At 38.2% G+C, this 22,004-nt stretch overlaps 1 protein-coding gene across 8 annotated transcripts in view; it reads right to left on the bottom strand.

Moving 5' to 3' along the window:
- Positions 1 to 22,004, bottom strand: part of ZNF385B (zinc finger protein 385B) — a 176,968-nt gene that overhangs the window by 65,814 nt on the left and 89,150 nt on the right. The window contains exon 1 of one of the 8 annotated variants that reach the window (XM_026853322.1): positions 14,592 to 14,976. The exons of the other annotated variants lie outside the window; for them this stretch is intronic. The gene's annotated coding sequence lies outside the window, so the exon portion shown is untranslated. Of the gene's footprint in view, positions 1 to 14,591; positions 14,977 to 22,004 lie in introns of those variants that run through there. 8 annotated transcript variants of the gene reach the window in all.

Below are 22,004 nucleotides of genomic sequence, written 5' to 3' on the forward strand. Positions count from 1 at the left end.
CAGGCAGCAAGAACTGGTGTAGAGCTTATGGCTATTCAACAGCACTAAGCAAGAGCCACTCCATGTAACACTCATAAGACGAGTGATAAGAAAGCACTGGTCCAGGTCTAGCCTTCCATAGCAACATATGGATACAGACATGCCAAGTATTTTGCACTCCATTCTGAGTTTATTTTTCCACTAGATGTTTCAGCAAACCCAGAGGCATTTGACACAACTTCACTGCAATGTACAAATTATCTATATATTGTATAGTTTAAGCTCCTCGTGCTCAAGAATGACTTATTTAAATCCATGTCAGATTATGAAAATAATTATCTCCCTACAAATTAAAACATGATTTCCAGTATGCTTGAGCATGAAGTTAGTATTTCCATTATTATCCATCCACAAATAAATGTTCTATGAAGGCGTGCTAACAGAATTCCATATTCTCCTTTTGTATAAAATCAGATACCGTGAAATGAGGTATTTCTACATTTCAAATACATGTAGAACTCCACCAGCTAGGTCAATAACAAAAATAAATTGAAATCTGGTGCTGTTGAAATGAATGGAAGCTCTAGCATTTAATCAATCCAGTAAGTCAACCATCACTCACTTACCTAATATTGGTAATTATATATATAACTCATTTAAAATCAGAAAATAAGTGCAGCAATATATTGCATGTATTTCACATAAGAATTCTAAAAATAAAAACATAAATGTACTTGTACCTACAAGTAAGCAAATCTTTATTAGATCAGATCCTTCCTCATTGAAATATTAGGGATGACTTGGAATTACTTTAACTTTGATAAACTGTTATCATTCATCTGCCTAACTAATTGTTTGCCATCTCTTAATACCTTATGATTTACGGATGTTCATTTAAAAGAATAAAAATATAAACTACAGATCATAAATACTGTGCATGTAGTTGATATGAAGACAATCCTGGAAAAGCTGATATTGAAAACTTCTATTATTATAATAATGATATTCAGAAGAACTCTGTCAATATTTATTGCCTTAATCTCTACATTTAGTACATGGAGAAAAAATACCGATGTTTACCTAGCAGGGGAGGGGGGGAATGGTAGAGGCATATGAATAGGAAACTAGTATTTTAGTATTTTAGAGACAAATGCAATAAAACATTAATCAAGAAAAATCTTATTCTCCTTGCAATTGCCTTCATTTCTAACAGTTTGTAGTAACAACAGGAATCCCCATAGGTTTGTACAGAATATACCAGAACAGATGGAGTGAGAAGTCAAGTCCAATAATTAGTAGTGGAACAGATTATCATGCATTTTCCTTAAATAACTGTGTTACAATTGCCTGATCATAATATTTGGAAGAGTTGCGGAATGTGTGACACACTCCCATTCTCTTTCTCCTTTAGCCACCACTTGTGTTCTTGCACACCTGCAAAGCATACTGCCTTTTACAGCAATTGTGCTACAATGCTCCACTTTTTTTTTTTTTTTTTTTTTTTTTTTTCTTTCCCCCAGTATTTATATTCCCAAAACAAGCGTAGTATCAAAGCATGTTTGTTAGCACTGGCTCCCTGTCAAGTCTAAGCAATTAAATAAATTAAGGAACATCTTTCACTATATCTAGAAGAAACATCCTGGCTGCAGTACAATGGCAATTTGCTACTGTCCATAGGTACTATGGAAATATTTATTATTAGTTTCTTAAAAGAGCTAATTGTCTAGACTTCTAAAGCAACCAAGACAATTTGTTTGACTGGAAAGCAGAGCAGCATGTTATAGTTTAACACCATCAAGCTCAGTAAAATGAATTTTATTCCAATCCGACAGTGACAACTATTAATAAATGTAACCCTCCTGCCTGCATTAAAGTCAGCTGGCACTTTGCAGTCTATCAGTTTCTTTTTCTCAGAATCTCCTGGCTTGCTCAAGCCTCTCCCTCTGGTACCCACAGCCCAAGTGAGCAGCTCTGTCCCATCTTCTGTTCTTATCTGCTTCTAGGAAACACTGCTTTGGAGTTGTTTTCACTTTGAAGTTTTCCAGGTATGACAGAAAAAAACATCCGTGTCTTTTTCAGTTCTCTACTCTCTTGCCATCTGCACTAATGGAGATCTTTCTGAAATACTCAGGATCTTTTTTCTTGATTGATTCAAACCAGGCCCTCCCCTTGCCTTTTCCACTCTCCCAACAGAAAGGAACAGTGACAGAGGGTATTTGTTTGCTTCTATGCTGTCACCCTTAACTAAAACTATGACATCCTACATGCCTACTGAACTCACAGTCTTGTCCAGAGCATGGTGCAACTTCCATGCCAGTCCCTGTTTTTTTCCCCTCAGTGCAGATTCTTAGCTGCTGGGCATCAAGCCTTCAGGTGTGCCAAGATGAAGCGCTGCACTCCCTTTACTCTCAGTTAAAGATTCTGATCTAAAACAATGTTTCATTACAAAATGAAGCTTCCCTAACAAGGAAGAGGAGCAAAAAAGCTCAATTTACATTACTTTAAAGGTTTCATCATTTGAGGGATGGGGCTTGGTTGCAGTTAGCTTTTAAGAGAGTCTGTCGTCACTTCAATTCTTATACAACCTGATGTTTCTCAAAATCCAACTCTTATCCTGAATTCTGTCATTGCTGAGCTCATCACCTAACACTCAGTGAGCCTCAGCACAGACTTTTTTTCAGGAGGTACTGAGTTGCTATCCACTGAAGCCAAACAAGTCTGCCACCGTGAATGCTGCTGGGTGACCGTTTGGTTATTAGTCAGTCAAAACCATTACGCCTTAACGTCTACAAATTTGGGGATTTATGTCTACAGTTGTCGTCTTGGTTCTCATTCCATTTCAATACTCCAACATGCCAGCTCAGCAGCACTGTGCACAAATATCATAGGGGGTCTAGACCCATATATGCATCCTCACTAATGTGTCCACTTAACCACATTAGACAATTTCCAGCTCTCTTAGAAGTCATCATAGCTCAGAGAATTTCATGTCTTGTTTGTTTTTCCCACATACTGCACAATCACCTTTAGAAAATATGGTTACCCAAGTTGATTCTTGCTTTCTTTTTGTAAGTTCATCTATTGGTACTGCTCCCTAAATACTCGTCAGATAAAAGATTGCAACAGCAGCTAATTTAGGTTGTTGAAAGTGGTCTATTGAAACTATCTCCAGTGGAAATCAATATCTCTACAGAATGAAAAATTTTCCACTTTCAGAAATTTCAAAAAAGTTTGAAGATCCAGTGCATCCCCTTTCTATCCAAAAGGTCACAATTTCAGTCACAATCTTACCCTTAGATGCTATCCTTTCCATAGCTAGGTACATGCTTTTTAGAAGAACTGCTATCTTTCTGTTTAGAAATAAGAAAAAAAGAGACAGAGAAGAAAGATTTAAAAACCTTCATAATATTGTCCCTGCAGCCTACATTCCACACTGAATTTAACTGCTCTGCCACAGCATAGGGCACACAGCATACAGGCACCTGTCAAAAAGAGGTCAAACATGTAAAGGCAGTGGGGAGATTCACCACACATGCAGTTTAAGTTCAGTCCAAGTGATATAAACCTTTTTCTAAGATTGGTTTACTGAAGAAATTTCTAGATGGCTTAGAAGTAGTTTAAAGAAAAAAAAGTCTTACATAATTTCCTAGTTAATACTATAGAAGGGAAAAGCTCCTCCTTCCCAAGCTTCTCCAATTCTTCCTGCTGCCCCTAACTAAAGCAACAAGAATGTCTTCATATTTCCTGGAAGATCCTGGAAGATTTAAACTTTCTCCTGATCAGATGCCATACTACATCTCCTTCTTTTCAGAGCCCACGCTCATAAAAGTCACAGCAAGGAACAAGTGAGAGCTCCATTTCTTGAGCTTTACAAGTTACCGCTGCACTTTGTACTGTACTTGGAAACACAAAAACCACAGAGACCTCATCCCACTCAAGAAAGTAGGAGCCAGATTCAGCACTTCTCTCACCTAAAAATACAAATAAAGGTACTTTAACCTGGCTGTGAAAAGAGCATAAGAGTTGCGTTTCTGACCAAAGTTCTGTAGGACATTTACACATGGAAGACAGATATTACAAGTTCACCAGTGCCTTACAACATTCAGAAGCTGCAGAGGTTTTTGCTATAACCACACAACCATGTGGTTATAGCAAAGCAAAAGCATAATAAAACACAGACCATGTAGTCCCATAAAGGCTTCCCAACTGTTAATCAGTGCCATGATGCTTACCTTAGTCCCTAATACTACAATCCGCCTCCTCTGCAGCATTGAAACTCGAATGAGATAAATAATCTTTTCATTTCAATGCAGTGCTTTTGTAATATTGGGTGCTATGAGACAGTGGGCAGCCAGCAAGCCCGAACAAATCTGGGCTGTTGTAATTGTGTGCTTAGCCTTAATTACCTTTGAGAAAAGTGTTTGCAAATTGACTTGAGAGGGAGGGCAGCCTGCTATTGACATCACCAGATCAAATACAACCTAGAAGACTGATATACTGTATTTCAGTGGTATTTTCCCTGCTATTATTCTTAGAAATAAACTTAGGTGGGTTACTAGCTAGCTGTCTGCTACAGATCTGCATTTTAAATAACTTCTGGGAAAAAAAAAAAAAAAAAAGAATGGTGTCTGCTTCAATTTTTTTAAAAGCTCATAAAAGGAGACCTCTGAGCACAGAGTTACAGAAAAGGTGGGGTCATGACATTCAAAAGATCAAAGTCCACAAATCCTGGCTTCCCTGAAATAAGGTGTACCACTTTACTTATTCTCAGAGTCAGGATTGATGAATAAAAACTTGAAAAAATTTTCAAGTTCTTATTCATCAATCCTAACTATAGTAAGTGCTATCTACCCTATATTACACAGGGAGGAATGAAGGTAATAGATTTCAAATTAACATATCGGGTAGCACAGATCACCACACACGTGATCTTATTGAAGATTAATTAAACACTGGTGTCTGACTAGAAATCTTATTCTGCTTTTGGGTACAGCAGGGCACCAGCTCTACCAGGATTAGACCATAAAGGCTTTTGATGCTGTTACATTTTCAAAGACTGAATGACATGAACTTGGGCAAATCTATGCTTAGCTACATTCAGAAAGAGGCCAAGAAACCCCCAGTATATAACCAAATGTTTCTGCTAAATTAAACTGAGATTGGACCAAAGAAGAAATTTTTAAAAACAAAATATTAAAACTGACTTTTAAAAGGACTTCAGTCAGAATAAACATTTCAAAAAAGTCACCCCTAATTTCCCAGGGACTAATTAATATCACTTTAATATACCTTATTTCATAAATTAATTCATCAAGCACTTCACTGAAAATAAAGAGAAATAAACACGAGGGGAGAGTTGATGTAAAAAAAGTGTGAAAGTATTTTTTACGAAACATGCCACGCAGCCTGCATCTACTTTCCATGGCCACACTGAGTAGAGGCTGGACAGCCCCACTGCCCCTCCATTCCTGAGACTCCCCTTGAGCCAGCGCAGGGAGTCAGACCAGCTGGAAACAAACTGGCAATATATCAACAAAAGAGAAATTTGCTTTCAACCAGACCAATGAGCTGGCTGAGCTGAACTTATGGTTATGAAAGAGAGAATACTGAGACACGGGTGGCTGAAAAGAAAAATTCTGTGAGTGCTTGATGCTTCTTACTCTCATCCAGACTAGCCCTAATCTTTCCTGCAGTGCAGCAGACAAATTTCATGCCTGCCACACTATGTTTCAGGTGGTATCTCTCAGGACAATATCCATCTTAGTTGATATTGTGGCAGCTAACTCCCATTCAGCTTGTGATACACAGCAATCCTTTCCTGCATTCTCAGAGCGGTGATTCCTGCTTAGGCACTGGTTATTACTCAGCTCCTGTTTTCCTACTGCTCTGGGACTTTTTCTTCTTTTCAAAAGTGGTAATAGCTCTGCTATTTCCATCTGTGCAAGTGTCCTGTTGTGTTTGTCAGAACCTGTGTTTTGAAGATTCTAGTTCATCGAGACAGTCTGACCTTTCTTACAGGATTTTGTTATTTATATTGGTGACTGTCACATTAACACAATTCATCTAATGAAAAATAATGCAAAACATGGCACCATGCAAGCCAAACTTCTTGGCTTGACACTCACAGAATAGCAATCTACCTTTCTCTTTGGTATTCTGCAAGTATTGTAAATGCACTTATAGGAAGATTTCTTAAAGTTTGATGCTTACTTCAGTCTCATTTTATTTTCTAATTTTGTCCTACACATTCATGTTACTCTTTCTTCATCATCCTTAGTAATTTAAACTACTTTGTTTCCTACTTCTACATACAGTCTGTGCCCAAGTCCATACAAACTTTATAGTTTAGTCAAATTACCCTTGTCACACTTCCTATCTTTCCTCTGCCATGGGATAGTTTGCAGTTGTGCTCTAATTAGGGTCTCTTTAAAAGAACTTCCAAACCCTTACAGTATGCTTGATAAAAGAAATATCCTGATAAGGGTATCCTAAAGAAAAATCCCCTTAATCCTCCTCTCAAAATTACTTTCACTACTGGTTGTTTGGTGTACTACGATCTAGTCGCATTTTGCTGCAAAACTTAAAAATCGGGCAAGATGGCTATTCTGTTGATATTTCTCTTATGAAGCAACTTAGTATTTAGTATCCTAAATGTTAGTTTAAAGTCAGATCTAAGCAGTATACAGGCTTCAGCCTGCCTCCTGGAACAGACAGATGTATTTCACAGAAGGACTTGCAGTCCAGGGAGAGGATCACAGCTTACTCTATCGATTACCACATATTCTGGCCTACACATTGAAACTCTCTCTCCATTTCTGTGCAAATGTCCTGAATCATAACATCTCCTTGCATAAATACTTGCTACAGTAGCATGCTAAATTTGGCAAGAGAAGTTTGCAAAACCGGGGATGAAAGACGCTCATTTGTTAAGGTCGAGCTTATACGTTCCTGTGGATACACCAGTCATGGTTTCACAGTTAAGCATGCATTTCAGAATGGGTTTAAAATATGCCATACATTTCTGCAATAGATACAGCCTTTCAGAGTGAAACCATACTCCAGAATATACTCACTGTTGTAAAACCCGAGGACTCTAACCAAAGTCCCTAATTCAAGAGCTGAAGTTCCTTAAGCAGGCGATTGAGTAGGCAGCTCTGAACTTGCATTTTGCAGCTGCAGTTCAATCACCCACAGAAGGAGCCCCCATTTTAACATGGTCACCTACAACAGACAGCATAAGTGATCTCCCTCCACCTGCACTGGCAGTACCTACACCCATGGCATTTCTGTGTTGTTTTTCCAGAATTTTCAAAAATATTCTCTGGAAGTATTTGATGTTAGAGTCTGGGTGAAACTTGTCCCTAACTATAGTATATGCCCGCCAGCACAGGAGAAGACCATGCAACTGAACTTACCATTAACTTGCTTTTATGCACTTTGATTGGGAAGATACATGATGACCTTAGCTGCTTCCAAAGTAAAGTAATTCCATAGGTATTTTAAAAAGTGTATCAAGAGTGGAGAATAAAACATGAGAGACAAGAATAAGTCCATTTGCCAGTAGCAGAATGTTTATACTAGAGAGATAAATATATATAAAGTATTCTAAATACACCCCTTAAAGATGTGATGGATTAAGTTTGAGGTTTATTAATTTAAAGTCTATTTCACCACATGTTTTGCAAAGACAGTTACAACTTCTGGCCAACACAGAAATTCAGGCTTCTACAATACCTTTTACCCAGGAAATGAACTTCAAATATCTTCTATTAAACACTTCTGAAAGTTACACAAAAAAATGAGTCATTAAAAGTGAAATTTAATCCTCAGATGTCTTTTCTATTGCAGAAGAACAGAAAGGTACATCACATATTTTACATGCTTTATGGAATTTGAATAGAATTTGAATAGAATACCATGACTGATACCTCAACTAAAAAAAAAAAAACCAACAAAAACCAAAAAGATAGGTATGTCTTTATGCAACACTGGAGCCAAAATAGAAAACAGCCATAAACATTTTCTTTTTCCCAGATTTAACAACATTGTTTGCAACAGTGAACTCCAGAAGAGTCTACATGAAGAGTTCTACGTGAAAAAAAGAGAGGAAATGCATCTCCAACACAAACTCAGTAGTTATCCAATGGCATGAGATCTCGCCTGCAGCACAGTATTTAATTCCTGGTATCCATGATGAAGGATAGGAAAAAAACGAATTAAAATAAAAATAAAATAAAATAAAAATAAAAATTTAAAATTTAAAAAAAAAAAAAATAATTAAATTAAAATAAGAAGAAATCATAAGAACAGCTAAATTCCAGTGTGGTAAGAATTAGAAAACTTTTAACTAGTTTTGATATTGTAAACCTCTATACTACAAGAACAGAGGTTTGGACAAGATGAGCCTTGTCCAGTATTTCTATTTCTACATGTGCATATTCAAACAAAGTGGAAAAAACCTGTAAATTAATCTAAGAATTTGATAGATACATATGATTTTCATATGTAGGGCTAGGTATAGATTATAGATTGATAAATCAATCTATCAGACAGGGGTGCAGAATTAAAATAAGACTTGGACAAAACCTACAGAAAGTAAAAGGATCTGGACATTCTGTCTGAAAAGTTTTTTAAAGATGTCCTTGGTCACACAATGAGAAATGTGAAAAAAAGGTATAAATAGTGAAATCGCTTAATGTGTTTGTAAATAATATTTGAGTTGCAAGAATGACAGATTGACCTGTCAGAGTAGCAATTAAGGTGAAGCACAAAAAAGTCCACTTCCTTCTTCTGCATAAAACCATCATTCACAAAGCCTAATAACCTGGCCACAGGGACAAAGCTCAAAGTCTCCCTTACATGAAGCAAGGACTTACCATTCCCTTTCTGATAAAGCTTATTGTGTTGAGCAGCAGTACCTTTTAACTTGGAAAGGATTCACAAATTGAAAAGAGACTGAGGCAAAGAAATATGAGAAGCAAGCTCTGGGAAGTCTAGAAAATACAAGAAGTTAAATATGGACACCCTAGGAACAATACACGACATACAGAGGCAAGAGAAGGGACAGGGTATTTGAAAGGCTTCTGAAGTAAAGAAGAATGTTGAAAGTTTTGAAGAACAGAGAGAACTGAAATAAAAGGATATAACTGAGAAAAACAAGTCTGAACCATCAGGGAAAGCTTCTTGACACCAAGATTATTCTGAGTGATATTTAATGTTCACGGTGGCAGCCTTTTTGAGCTGAGCCAGACTGTGGAAATAATCTCCCAAGAGAATATGGGAAATTCAACCACACATGCATTTGTATCAAGACTGAATAAAATAATGTTATATGTATAAGAGAAGCAATTCCACATCAACAAGGCGAGGATTAGATGACCGGCAATGTGTACCATGATTGCAGTCATTAAAGACAAATTGCAATAAGGTATTTATAGCCAGTGTCAAACTTTTATGAAGTACAAACATGGCCTTGCTTGATTTCAAGGAGGTTATGTCTTTCAGAAATAGTTTTATCACGAGTTTTGGTTAAGAGACCAATAAAACAAAATTTAACAGAAGAAAACAAAAGCACAAACATACTTCACAAGCTAACATCAACGATGTCACCGTTCTACAGCACAGAAGTGGGTGCTTCCTCCACAAATAGGGTTGTCAAAAGCTTAGCATCATAACATGGAAATAAATAGAAATATCTCTGTATGTATTTGTTATAGAGAAATAAAAAGCTTTAGCTTAATAAAAGACAAGAGCACTTATTTCTGTTTGAAATTTGCTTTTTTATTTTCCTATGGTACTTTCATTTTTTGCATTTGAAATGCAGAGAATATAAACACTAACAGAACCACTCAGACAGGAATTATTGACCTATTCCCGGGGACAAGTACAGCAGAAAAACTTTTCACATGTACACTTCTGTGAAATCTGGTTGTTGACAATTGAACATTTCAGTAGCTCTCAATACAGCAGCAGTTGCAAATTCTGGGAAAAGAAGGTTGCTAAGATGCCCTCTCACTCTGCAAGTGGAATTTTCCACTTTATATAAATACTATTTTTGTCAAAGCAACTTGTACAGAGTCGTGCTACCACTGCACATGAAATGGAAAGTTCCACAGCTGTAATGAAACTGGGAATTTTGTTCATGGAACACTTTTATTTTCGTATTAAGGACAAACATGCATCATAGTCAAGAGCAGCATTGCTTATCTTTGCAATAAATACAAGATTTACAATTTTATTCCTAAATATAAGTTGCATCTGATTTTAAATGTTAATTTTCCATAACGCATTTCTAGCAAAGTTCACGATAAAACACACTGAGCACAGCTGCTAGTTGCCATGTCCCTCACACCTAGCATAACAACTTGCTTGCATACAAAGCACCATGATCTCAATCAGTGAAAAGCAGAAATAGCTTTCATTTAGGGATATTATGATTTGTACAAATTGCAACAAAGCAAGCTATCAAAGAATTTATACTTACTTCTTCTAGAGTGATGGCAACTTTCAGCCATTATTACTAGACACATCAAAGCATTTTGATTAAAAGTTGATCACTGAACTACAGAAAGTAGGGCCAGACAATCTCAAGTCATTCAATCCATCTACACAAAAATAAAACAAGAATTCTACCTTAAATCTACAGTGTCAAACTTCACAATATTTGAAAATCACTCTACTATAGATAGCACTCAGAACAGAGGGAAAAGAAGTAAAGATAAGTGAAAAGCTGGCAGGAGATGAAAAAAAGACTGCTACTGTCTCCATGGAATTTTGTGCATTTTCTGTGCACATGTGTAGCCCAAAAAAGAAAATCACATCTTTGAAACAGATCTTCATGAAGCATAAAGAGGTATTCACTACAAAAATCCCTAATATGTCTCACGTTTAAAAGAAGGGTTGGCAAGATTATGTGGTATCTGCAGAGTAAATAGCAAATAATTACAAGTGCTAAGGTCTTGCCCATAGTCTGAAACTTTAATTACTTAAGGAGAAAATATAGAGGAAAATAATCATGCTGATTATAGCTTTCAATTATGAACACTAATTGACGGGAATTATAACAACAACTTAGTCATTTCAAAGTTCATCCTTCAATAGTAACTAGATGCCAAAAGATCTGTTGTGTAAACCACTGAGAACAATATAGACATATGGTCCAGCCTTCCCTGAAGGTCTGAAATCCCACTGCTCAAAATTTTGCTTACACTGGAAAAGTTACAGTTACAAAAATATAAACAAATATTTGGCTTGTGAAAAAAAAAAAGTCATTGGTGATAAACCACAGCAAAAAAGAATCTTATGCAAGTTTTCAGAAGAGCTTCTAGGCCTGGATTTAGGGGCAATAATAGCTTTGCTTGTAGGCTGAGCAATTTAGGGAATCAGTGAGATTTAACACACACATCAGAAGGGAAATGCTCCCCAAAAGATTAAAGCAAAGGGCAGAGGACTGAAATGACATACAAAATTTCACTGTAAGACAAGGTACAGAATCGAACTTGAAGGGATACTGACTTAAGTGGGCACTGCTCGGCTTGAGGCCAGCCTATAGTTACCCGGTCTTCAGTTCCTCCTGTGACAGATGTACAGTCCCATTTGGCACTATTAGATATGTAACTGTCCTCAGGAGAGCAAACATGTACAGAGAACCCTCCACTACTTATGTTACAACCGCTCTGTGAAAAGGAGCCTGTCAGTCTCAAGTATTGCTGTTATGCCATCTCTCATGAGAATAAAATTCATTTTACTAAGTGACCTGACAACTCCTGTCCCCCACTTCCATTGACCCATACCACTTAAACTCATCAAGCACATTTGCCCAAGTTTATTTCACTCCCATTTAGATTCCCACTAGATTCTCTTTTCTTTTCCTGCTTTACAGATGGTTTAATGTATCTGACAAATGAATGAGTAGGTGGCAACTCTTTATCCTGATGTCTACCCTCCACACATTACAAGTCAGAATGACAAAAATCTTTACATTTGTGAATTCCCTTGCAATGCCTTTCAGGTGACAGTCAAGCATGTCCAAACAGTTTTCCTAGTTCCTTCCCTGACACCACAGCAATGAGGTGATGGCAGAATTAGTAAGAATATGCAAGACGAATTACATCCTTCCCTATCCAATTGGTATCTCTCCCCAGCACCATGTGTGAACTGTTGGCAGCTCTCACAGAAAAGCATGACGAGCCCCTGCCTCAAGCTCCCATCCCCACCCCATCCAGAGTGCTTTGCTGTCCTAAAAGCCTGCTCCTGTAGACCATTCCACTTTTCACCACTGCAGCTTAACACAAAATAAGTGGAAGAGATCCCTTACAGAGAGCCTGAACCAGTTCTTACTACAACGACAACTTCCTGAAGTGGTGCATCATTTGAAGGGTACCTGTTCGTATGAGCTTTAAAAATACATAAGAGAAAATAACCAAGACAAAAACCCCCCATTAGTTCACTCAAAGTAATCCCAAACTTTTCACGAGAAAGTTACAAAGCTGTTAACACCAAGTAATAGAGAGCTCGTAACAGTGCTCTCCTCTGAAACCTGCAGTTCCAGTGTTAACCACAGCAGTGACCACATCACTCCCTTAAGCACATCTGGTCTCAAACTGTACAGCAGAAGCAGCTGTAAGCAAACAAATGAATAACTGCTATAAGATCTCAGCTTAAGTTGTCACACAACAGTCAAGGCCTATGTAAGGTTAGAGTTTCAGTTCAATTAAGAGTTTTTAAAAAGTCTAGTAACTGGCAGCTTCAAAAATGTGTTATTTGAATTACATGTATGCTTTGGGTTTACCTATGGACTTTCAAAACCAAAAGGCTGCTCAGAAAGCTTCTGTATCTGAGACAAATTAAAACAAATACGGAAATCAAGCTTTCACCAAGAGTTAGATGAGTTTCCTTGTGTGAACAGGCTAACTTATTTGAATAAAACAAATTAAAGAAAATGCACTAATGTTGTCTTCACTTCAGAGTGACACAAACAAGTATAACTGGAGTCATGAGTAACCGAGTACCACACTGAGTATCTGTCCAGTTCTCTGAAGTCTAAAACAGACATCACATCGTCTCTTGTGCTGTTGTCAGTGAATGAAGCTGTTCTGTTTGCTGCATTATAAGAGGGCTTGTGTGATGCTGTCAAGTCAGATCAAAGAACAACTGGTTGCAATCTCCATCCTCCATCTTTCTCATAGAGTAGAAAAGTCTTCTTTGATAACAGATGGTTCAAACAATCAGGAACCCTGGATTCAAGAAATGAGGTGACACCTTTACAAAATACAGAGCACTAACGTGATACACTGACTGAAGAAAGTAGCACTCAAATAGAGCTGATTTAAGATTCCAAAAGATGTCTTGGTACACACTGCACTGACAGCACGCATACATACATACTAAGAAGCAAAATTCTCACGGTACATCCAGCACCACAAGTTCAAAGAGATTTGTTAAATATCGGACACATTATTTAAAATAATATAGTTTTGTTTTAACTCATCTGTTGCTACTTTTGTTTAAAAATAGATTTCCTAATGTAGTATATCTCAACTACATCAAAATTACTTTAATTCCTATTCACCCCACTTTAACATTAAGCATCCTTTTTTGAAATTGTTCTCCTCTCATAGCTGGTTTCCAGCACTAGTCTCAGCAGTGTTCAGTCTGATTTTCTCAAGGCTTTTTCCCCATGAACGATTTTCAATTTTACATGTCAGTAAAATATCCAAACCCCTAGCACCCTGGGGTTAAGATCAAAAACTGATGATAATTCCTCCCAAACCCCTTTTATTTTATTATTTGTAACAAAAGCATTGCCTTTTATTTTTTAACATGCTTCATTTTTCAGATCAACACTAAAGCTAGATGAGAACTTTAACTTTTATCCCCTTTAGGAACTGATCCCACTTTTCCAAAGTAGCATTTGTTCTCTGTTCCATCAAGAAATTGAGAAGACAGCCCGAGCTCCTCTCCAGTCAGCATGCATTGTATATCATACAACTCATTCCATTAGAGAAGGTAAACCACAGTTTACTGTTGAATTTTAAAATGCTACCTGGTGTATAATTTATGAAAACTGTTACTTGCATAAACTTTACTTTTTCTGGTATGTTTTCTGCTTTAAAATGTTACGTGCAATTCTTCAGCCATAGGTGCAGTATCTGTTACTGGCTGTAAGTGACCCTACACTGGCATCCATTTTGTTGCTATCAACATTGACTTGAGCATTACAGATTTTTTTGGCTGACAACATCACCTACTGCTTTGTTGTTACACTTAAAGTTGCCATGGAGACAAAAGAACAGCTGAACAGCAATTTTAATGCTTGAGAAACGCTTATTCTTTAGTAATAAGATGCTACTTGCTAGTATGGAGTCTCAGGTTTTAATGAAAGTTGTTATAAATAGTAACTTTTGAATCAAAGGCTCTCTAAAAAAAAAAAAAAAAAAAAAAAAAAAGGACAAAGACAAAAAAAGACTTGTGTTACCTCCTGCCCACCTTAGTTCTACTGGTAACGAACAGAAGCAGAGGAGACTGTCTCCCTGCTGTGGCACAGCACAGCAGAAGTTGCCTCCAGCCCCATATTCTGCAGGATACAACAGCCGCTGCACCAAGATGCTTACCTTATTTTCTCTCCATCTGCCTCTAGGTTGCAAATAACCTCAAAATGGGAAGGAATAAGGAAGTTCCATGCTTCATCTTCCTCATCAACTCAGGTAAAGTGCTGCTCCATCCACAAAAACACAACATGAACTACGAAAAAAAATCAAGGATCCTCTCCTTGAATTGCTTCCTCTAGCCATACAGATCTGCTTTTTTTCTAGCACAACCCTTCCTACACAGAGTATGTGTAGAAGCTCAGACTAGCAGCTGAATCCCACTGCTCTCCGCTCTTAATCCATTAACTCACATTACAGTATAACTTGTCACTGATGGGAATTGAGGGCGCTCAGCCCTGGCATACTTGGGACCTTTCAGATTCCAGTCCTAGATGTTTAATTCCTTCCATCTCACCGAAGTTCCCGCTCCTGAGTGGGCAGAACACATGGGATCAAAATGAGTAGCACCTAAAGACTTTTCTATCTTAAATCCTGTTGCTGGTGAGTCAGAGAATTTCTAATCATTGCAAATAGCAGATTATCCCCGCTTTGGTGCAGTGGATCAGAGACAAAAATGCAATAAAGCAGAGTCTTGTCCTGCAAACTAACCAGCAGGCAAAGTAAGCAGCTGTCAGGGACAGCTGAAGGAATATTTTCCTAGACAAGAGCCTGCCCTCACCCTCCACTTGACACTACTGTCCTCCTCCCACCACCTCAATGGCAGCAAGAACACAAATCCTGCTCCCAGAGGCTGCTGCCTGATTCTCCCCAGCAGTTAGGAGCAGCTTTAGTCCCTCAATTTCCTGCTCCATGAGCAGACCCTGACTTGCCTGTTCCCATCAGGCGCAGGATAATACAGTCAGGGCAAATACTCCAGGAACACAAAAATGTGGTAGGGAATAATGCACAAGAGGAGGAAGAAGTCTGAGGTAAAGATGATTCTTCCTCCTCCTTATCAGACCTCTCTGCTGAAAGACCTCTCCCAGTCACTGAATTCTCTTCCCTCCCTGCCTTTGCTGCCCACAACACTTGCAGCTCCTTTTACCTCTACAAAAGCTTCTTGCAAACCCACAGATTTCAAGAATCCAGCCTCTGTGCCAAAATGCACTTTGTGACACTTCAGAAAGAACACTTCACACCGAGGATTATGATCTTTTACTCACGTTGGAGAAAATCTGCTTTTGCTAAGAAGCCTTGAATTAACTTTGGAACTCACAGAAGCAAAAATATTAAATGTTAATATATGAAAGAACAGGCAGGCTGTGACAGTGGAGGTCTGTTCCTCTAGCTTGGAAGTTTCCAGCTGAGTGAGAACATTCTATTGATAAGCTGAAATTAAACACACAGATTGATCCTGGTTTTACAAATTCTCTGTTCTATAGCAAAGGTAAAGTGAAAATAAAATTCTGAAAGAGCACTAATTTTTTGTTCTTTTGAGCAAATATTTTTCTATTATTTGAGGGAAAAGAAGAGAGACAATTATGAAAAGCTTTTATTAGTTATTTCAGCATCTCAGACAGCACTCTGCAATCCTAAAGTCTAAGCGAAGTGATGCAAATGATCACAACAAAGAGAAGGAGTGAAAAGGTAAGAGAAACTTCATCAAAAAGAGGGCAAAACAGTATTTAAAATAAGCTCATTGCCCACTCTCAGGAGTTGCATTATCCCAAGCTCTGTTTTGTCTCAGCAGGTCCTGCTCTAGACTTGTCCAATCACAGAGAGATTACACAGTTTAAGCAAGTCACCTGGGCAAATGCCCATCAAGACAGTAGCTCATTCCAAAGAGACAGTGCTCTCCTCTTACCACATCTTATTGAGAGGCATCAACGGCCTGTGACAGGGATGCCCATCAACAGCACACAACCCCCACTTTGGAAGAGCGTCTATCAGGGCCAGCGGAGGGCTGGGACTTGGGCACCACCCCACCAACACTACAGCAGCTGACAGTTTCTGACAAGTCAGAGCCAACACGCTGGTCTCCAGATACAGACAGAAAAATGCAGTTTTGGCACATCACTTCTGACAGGTTGCCAAGGTCAACTCCACATCTCTCTAAATGTGAGGGATGAAGGGAGAAGATAAATCTGCTAACAAAATGATGATGTTTCTGATCCTTGTGCCCTCCCAGTCAAGCCTGAGTGGAAGGGAAAGAAGTCCACGTACCATGAAACTAAGTAAAACTCAAAGGGAAAAGGAAGACAGCTGAATGGCAGACTCAGCTCTGTCCCACTGTCATTTTTATCAAGTATGTTTGTAATTCCTCCCACCATGAGAGAGAAAAATCTTCTCTAAAACACAATTTAAAGAACTATGTGATGGGGCATGAAATAAAAGGCTTCAATTTAAAAGGCTAAATGGAAAGACCATTTTTATAGGGGGAAGACTTTTGGAAAAGTTTGTTCAATGAAAAAATTCCAGATGGAACTCAAAGCAAGAAACATAACTTCAAGGTCAAGTTGTATCTGAAGATTAACATATATTCATAAATTATGAGGAATATGAAAGTGTGTGCATAAAAAGCTTAATAGCTGTTCACACAAATTCCTTGCGAGAGACACTGTACTAGCATCTATGTGAAGTCTGGCTTAATTCATTTAAGGACACCTGATAAAAACCCAGAGATGTAACTTCCTCAAAGTATTAGTCTTTCTTTCACATGACAACTAGATTAAAGAAAATTAATGCCTCAATAATATCTTAAATATTACAATATCTTAATATCTTAATATCTTAAATAAAGAAGGACAGTATCTAGATAAACTGGGGGCTGAAGGAGTAGGGTACTCGGACTACTCAAGAGCAAAGGATGAAATGCATTTAAGATTAAACAGAGGTCAGACATACAAAGTTTTAGAAGGGATCCAATCAAACTATGAAAACAAAGAATAATGCAGAAACTGGCAAACACATGCACAGATGATCTAGCAACTTCTAGCAATAAACACCAAAAGCACAGACTTAACTCTTATCTTGCTATATTAGCTTAGTACTTCCTTGCTGCACCTTAGTCAGTGAGATGAGGGATTCCTCGGTGTGAAGGCGCAGATGCAGGAAGCATTTCCCCTGAGAAGTTTGGCAGAGAGAAGCTGCATTGCTGCTCAGAGCAAGGAGCTCTGGTAGAACACAGCAAAGCTGTTACAGGCAATGTCCTTGTAAACTCAAATTAACAAACCTTGCTGCCCTTCCAGTAAGTACATCATTTATCCTTTTGTTTCTTGTGAACAACCATTCCAGATGCAATTTAATATGAGTTTGAGTATTTTCTCAGAGGTCACTATCAGGTACTTCATTATTTATGTTCATGTTTCATTAGGAAATTAATCCTTAGGGTATCAGGGTTTTAAAATTCTGATGAAAGGTCTTAAAATTCCTCCTGGATTTGTATTTGTAATTGACAGTGTTATATAATTTTTAAATACTGAATGACTTACAACTGGATATAAAATAGTGTCTTTGTAGAAACTGTTATGCTTCTTAGTATTTCTAACACTTTCCTTGCTTTAAGGGTCTAGGATTTCAAGCCCTGATATTTGCATTTACAAGAAGCGATTCCTCTCTTTCAAGCAGAAGTCTTCCCTTTGTTTAATTTTTAAAAGCGAAGACAGTGCCAAGATCATAATTTTTGTTAGATTTGCATAACTACATCTTAAAGTACTTCGCAAACAGCTGTAACAGAAGATTTCCTAAATCTTACAACTAGCCCTCCAACTGTGGGCAAAATAAATCCCTAAGTTTACGGACTCAGTATGTTAAATGTATCTAGACGAATCATTCCTATTTAGACCAAGTATTAGAAAGTTTTTCTGTGTTCTGTAGTTCATTTCCTCTGTAATCAGCTCACCCTCCCAGTCCACAAAAGCTGCTCATTTCTTTTAATTCAAAGAGCGACTCAGATCCCAGTAATGTATCTCTGAAAAGTTAAAGACTATTACTAGCTTCTTAAGTATCATGACAGTATAGCAAGTCTTTAGTTTTAATTTAATTGGATTCCTGAAGAGGAAGAAAACAGGTTATTTAGTAGTTTCTGTTTGCTTGTTTATTTTACTATTATTAAGCTGTAATAGGATTCCATCCCTTTCATTATCTGATACTATTTCTCAATGGCCAAACTTAAACAGGGACTCAAAAAAGTAAAATGATACTGTTCTTAATGTCCTAAGAGGAGAGAACTAAAACAGTAAACTGATACCACTTACAGCTGCTAGAAGTAAGCATTTGGCTTAAAGACCCTTCATGTAATCTAACAAACGTTTCAAAGCACCACATACACACAGAGCATGCCATAAAAGTAACTCCAAGGTTGCTGCATGCAGAGAAACAGCAATAATCAAATGGTAGAATACTGAGTATCACCTGTATGAATGCAGTGACCAGGATAGGAACCACAGACTAATCCCACTACAGGGAAGCACTGTTCAAAATGTATCTTATCTAGTTGACTAGATATTGACAATTTTGAAATAAATTATTCTAATGAGGTTCTTAAGATGCTTAAATGCAACCACAGAACACCATTCTTACTGCTATTACTTGACTAATTTAAAAGGAAATTAGTATCTGTACCCTCACTGCACCACAAACGTTTGAGGCATAAATACTGTAAGCAAAGAATGTCCCTTAGTTTGATACACTGGGGCATAATTAGAAATGATGGGATGAAGTAAATGAATGGTATTCCCAAGGCTTAATGTTGGGAAAACCAATACCCAAAACAACCTATGCAATAAAGCAGAAGGAGAGCATCCTATGGGAAAGGCAGGAAAGCTAATAGCTTAGGACTTCTAAAGAAATATCAGAAAATAATGAAATTAGTGACTGCAGTCTATTTTCACATGTTTCAGTATCAGTTTCACTTATGTTTCATTTGTATTTTTAATATCAAAACTTAGAAAATTTATCTTAAATGTGATAATTACCATAATTTTAAAATTTAAAGAGCCCAGAGCCACTGAGTAATCATGCAGTCTCTAACACTGCTGATCTTAAAGCATAGCCTTTACTATTGAGTATGCTTAATGAAATGCTGACTGATTTTGTTCTATAGCTGGAGTTCTACTTAATCAGAAACCGCACATCACTCCCCATGGGCTCCTTTGCACTCAAGAATCAGAACCAAAATAAAAATCCCCCCTGATTTTACTTATCTTTTGTTTAAATTGGACAAAGACTAGATTTTGCTGAGCCTATTTCTATTCTCACATATGCTCTTGTTCATTAGATTAATTCTACTAGCCTCAGAGGATTCAGAGGGGTGAAAAATAAAGACTAAGCAAGTCATATACAAGACAGTTGGAGCTGAAGCATACATCCACGACAGACTGACCTGCAGTATATTAGGCAGCTGACAGGCAGTGGAGATGCTGATCAGCCTTTTGTTTTAAAGCATGTCAGAAATACAATCTACCACTTCGGAGGACAACTCCTCAATCCACTGCAGTGAGCAGCAAAACTTCCAGCAAAACCAGAATTACAAGCTAACAATTTAAGGGGAGAGAACAACGTTCACAGTGAATCTTGCAAAACTTGATCACTCAGCTTTACAGCTTGGCATGTACCATAAGCTATAAGAACACCGGGAGAGATGGACACCCCACTCCTTTACCTCCAAGTATATCTTTCACTGGCTGAACAGCTACCCTTTCAGTGCCATCAAATAACGAGCACAGAAATTACTTTTCCAGCTAAATCATGGGATTGAATCTATCCTTATTACTCAATCTTTTCAAAAGATTTAAAACACTTTGTATAAACTCTTTTTATGTCTCTGGTGTCCTTAGTTTCCTATACTTCTAAGAAAGCCTGGAGTAAAGTCTCTCATCACTATTAGTGATATCCCTAATGTGATCTTGACTGTATCCTCTATGTTTGTTTGGGTTTTTTTCCCCAGAAACCTCACTGCTTCTGTAATTCTCTGCCACAGTGCTCTCCCTAGCTGCTCTGATATCTCTTCCTCTCTTCAGACACAGACAGCACATTAAAAATAAAAAAAGTCGCAAATACTTCACTCATATAATTTTCCTTCTCAGCCTAAACCTTTGTCTCACACTTAACCGGAAGTTTTACACTGTGCAACTGCAAAATGGTCTCTCTTCCCAGGCACCCTATCTAACAAATCTTCTATTTACAGAGAAGCACTTTACTAAGTTATCTGTAGTCCTAGAGATTTGGGGCTCTCTGAGAGAAGAGACAGGCTTTTGCATTAAACTAAATGAAGCTTCTTGGTTTTGCAAGAACATGGAAAGGGGAGAGAGCAGGGATTTAGGAAGAGCTTCACTATGGACATTACCTTTCAGGACAGAATTCATTAACTCCTATAAGCTTTTCGTACTTACCAAAAATCTGAATAGCTATACAATACAGAATCACAGCATCATCTAGGTTGGAAAAGACCTTGAATATTATCCAGTCCAACTCTTAATCTAACACTGACCATTCTTAATTACACCAGATCCCTCAGTGCTATGTTGACCCGACTCTTAAATCCCTCCAGGGATGGGGACTCCACCACCTCCCTGGGCAGCCCATTCCAACGCCCAGCAACCCCTTCTGCAAAGAAATGATTCCTAATATCCAGTCTAAACCTTCGCTGCTGCAACTTGAGGCCATTCTCTCTTGTCCTGTCACTTGTTACTCAGTTCAAGAGACTCATCCCCCCTCTCTGCACCCTCCTGTCAGGGAGTTGCAGAGGGCAAGGTCTCCCCTCAGTCTCCTCTTCTTCAGACTAACCCCTCCCAGTTCCCTCAGCCGCTCCCCAGCAGACCTGTGCTCCAGACCCTGCACCAGCTCCGTTGCCCTTCTCTGGACACGCTCGAGTCATTCAATGGCCTTTTTGTAGTGAGGGGCCCAAAACTGAACCCAGGAATCGAGGTGCGGCCTCACCAGTGTTGAGCACAGTGGTCAGATCCCTTCCCTGTCCCTGCTGGCCACGCTATTGCTGACACAAGCCAGGATGCCATTGGCCTTCTTGGCCCCCTGGGCACACTGCTGGCTCCTGTTCAGATGGCTGTCAATCAATCAATACATGTTGGTATGTTCAAATTGAGGTCTTCGAACTCTTGCTATTTCTTTAGGACTTGCAGACTTCTTTTTCTAATAAGTTTTAAAAGTTCATAAATGCATGTCCTATAGATTAGTATTCAGTCCTCAAAGGGGACAAAAGAAATCTGCTATCTAGTTAGCCATGATTTTTACTCATACATGCAGTACTTTGATTCTCTGTCAGAGATAACCTCACCCACCCACAAGGCACGGCTGCTGTCTTGTTCTGCTGTGCTACTATCTGTCACTTCAGGAAGTTGGCAGCAGCTTTTCAAAGAATTTTTCAGAACTATTTTTACACCTATTATTGACATTTATACCTACAGTTTCAACTGTACCCATAGGACATGGTGACAGACATTATTATTATGGTATCTCAAGTCACTAAAGAGCAGTTGT

The sequence above is a fragment of the Athene cunicularia genome, assembly GCF_003259725.1.
Source record: "Athene cunicularia isolate RWA chromosome 7 unlocalized genomic scaffold, athCun1 chr7_part2, whole genome shotgun sequence".
Lineage (NCBI taxonomy): Eukaryota > Metazoa > Chordata > Aves > Strigiformes > Strigidae > Athene > Athene cunicularia.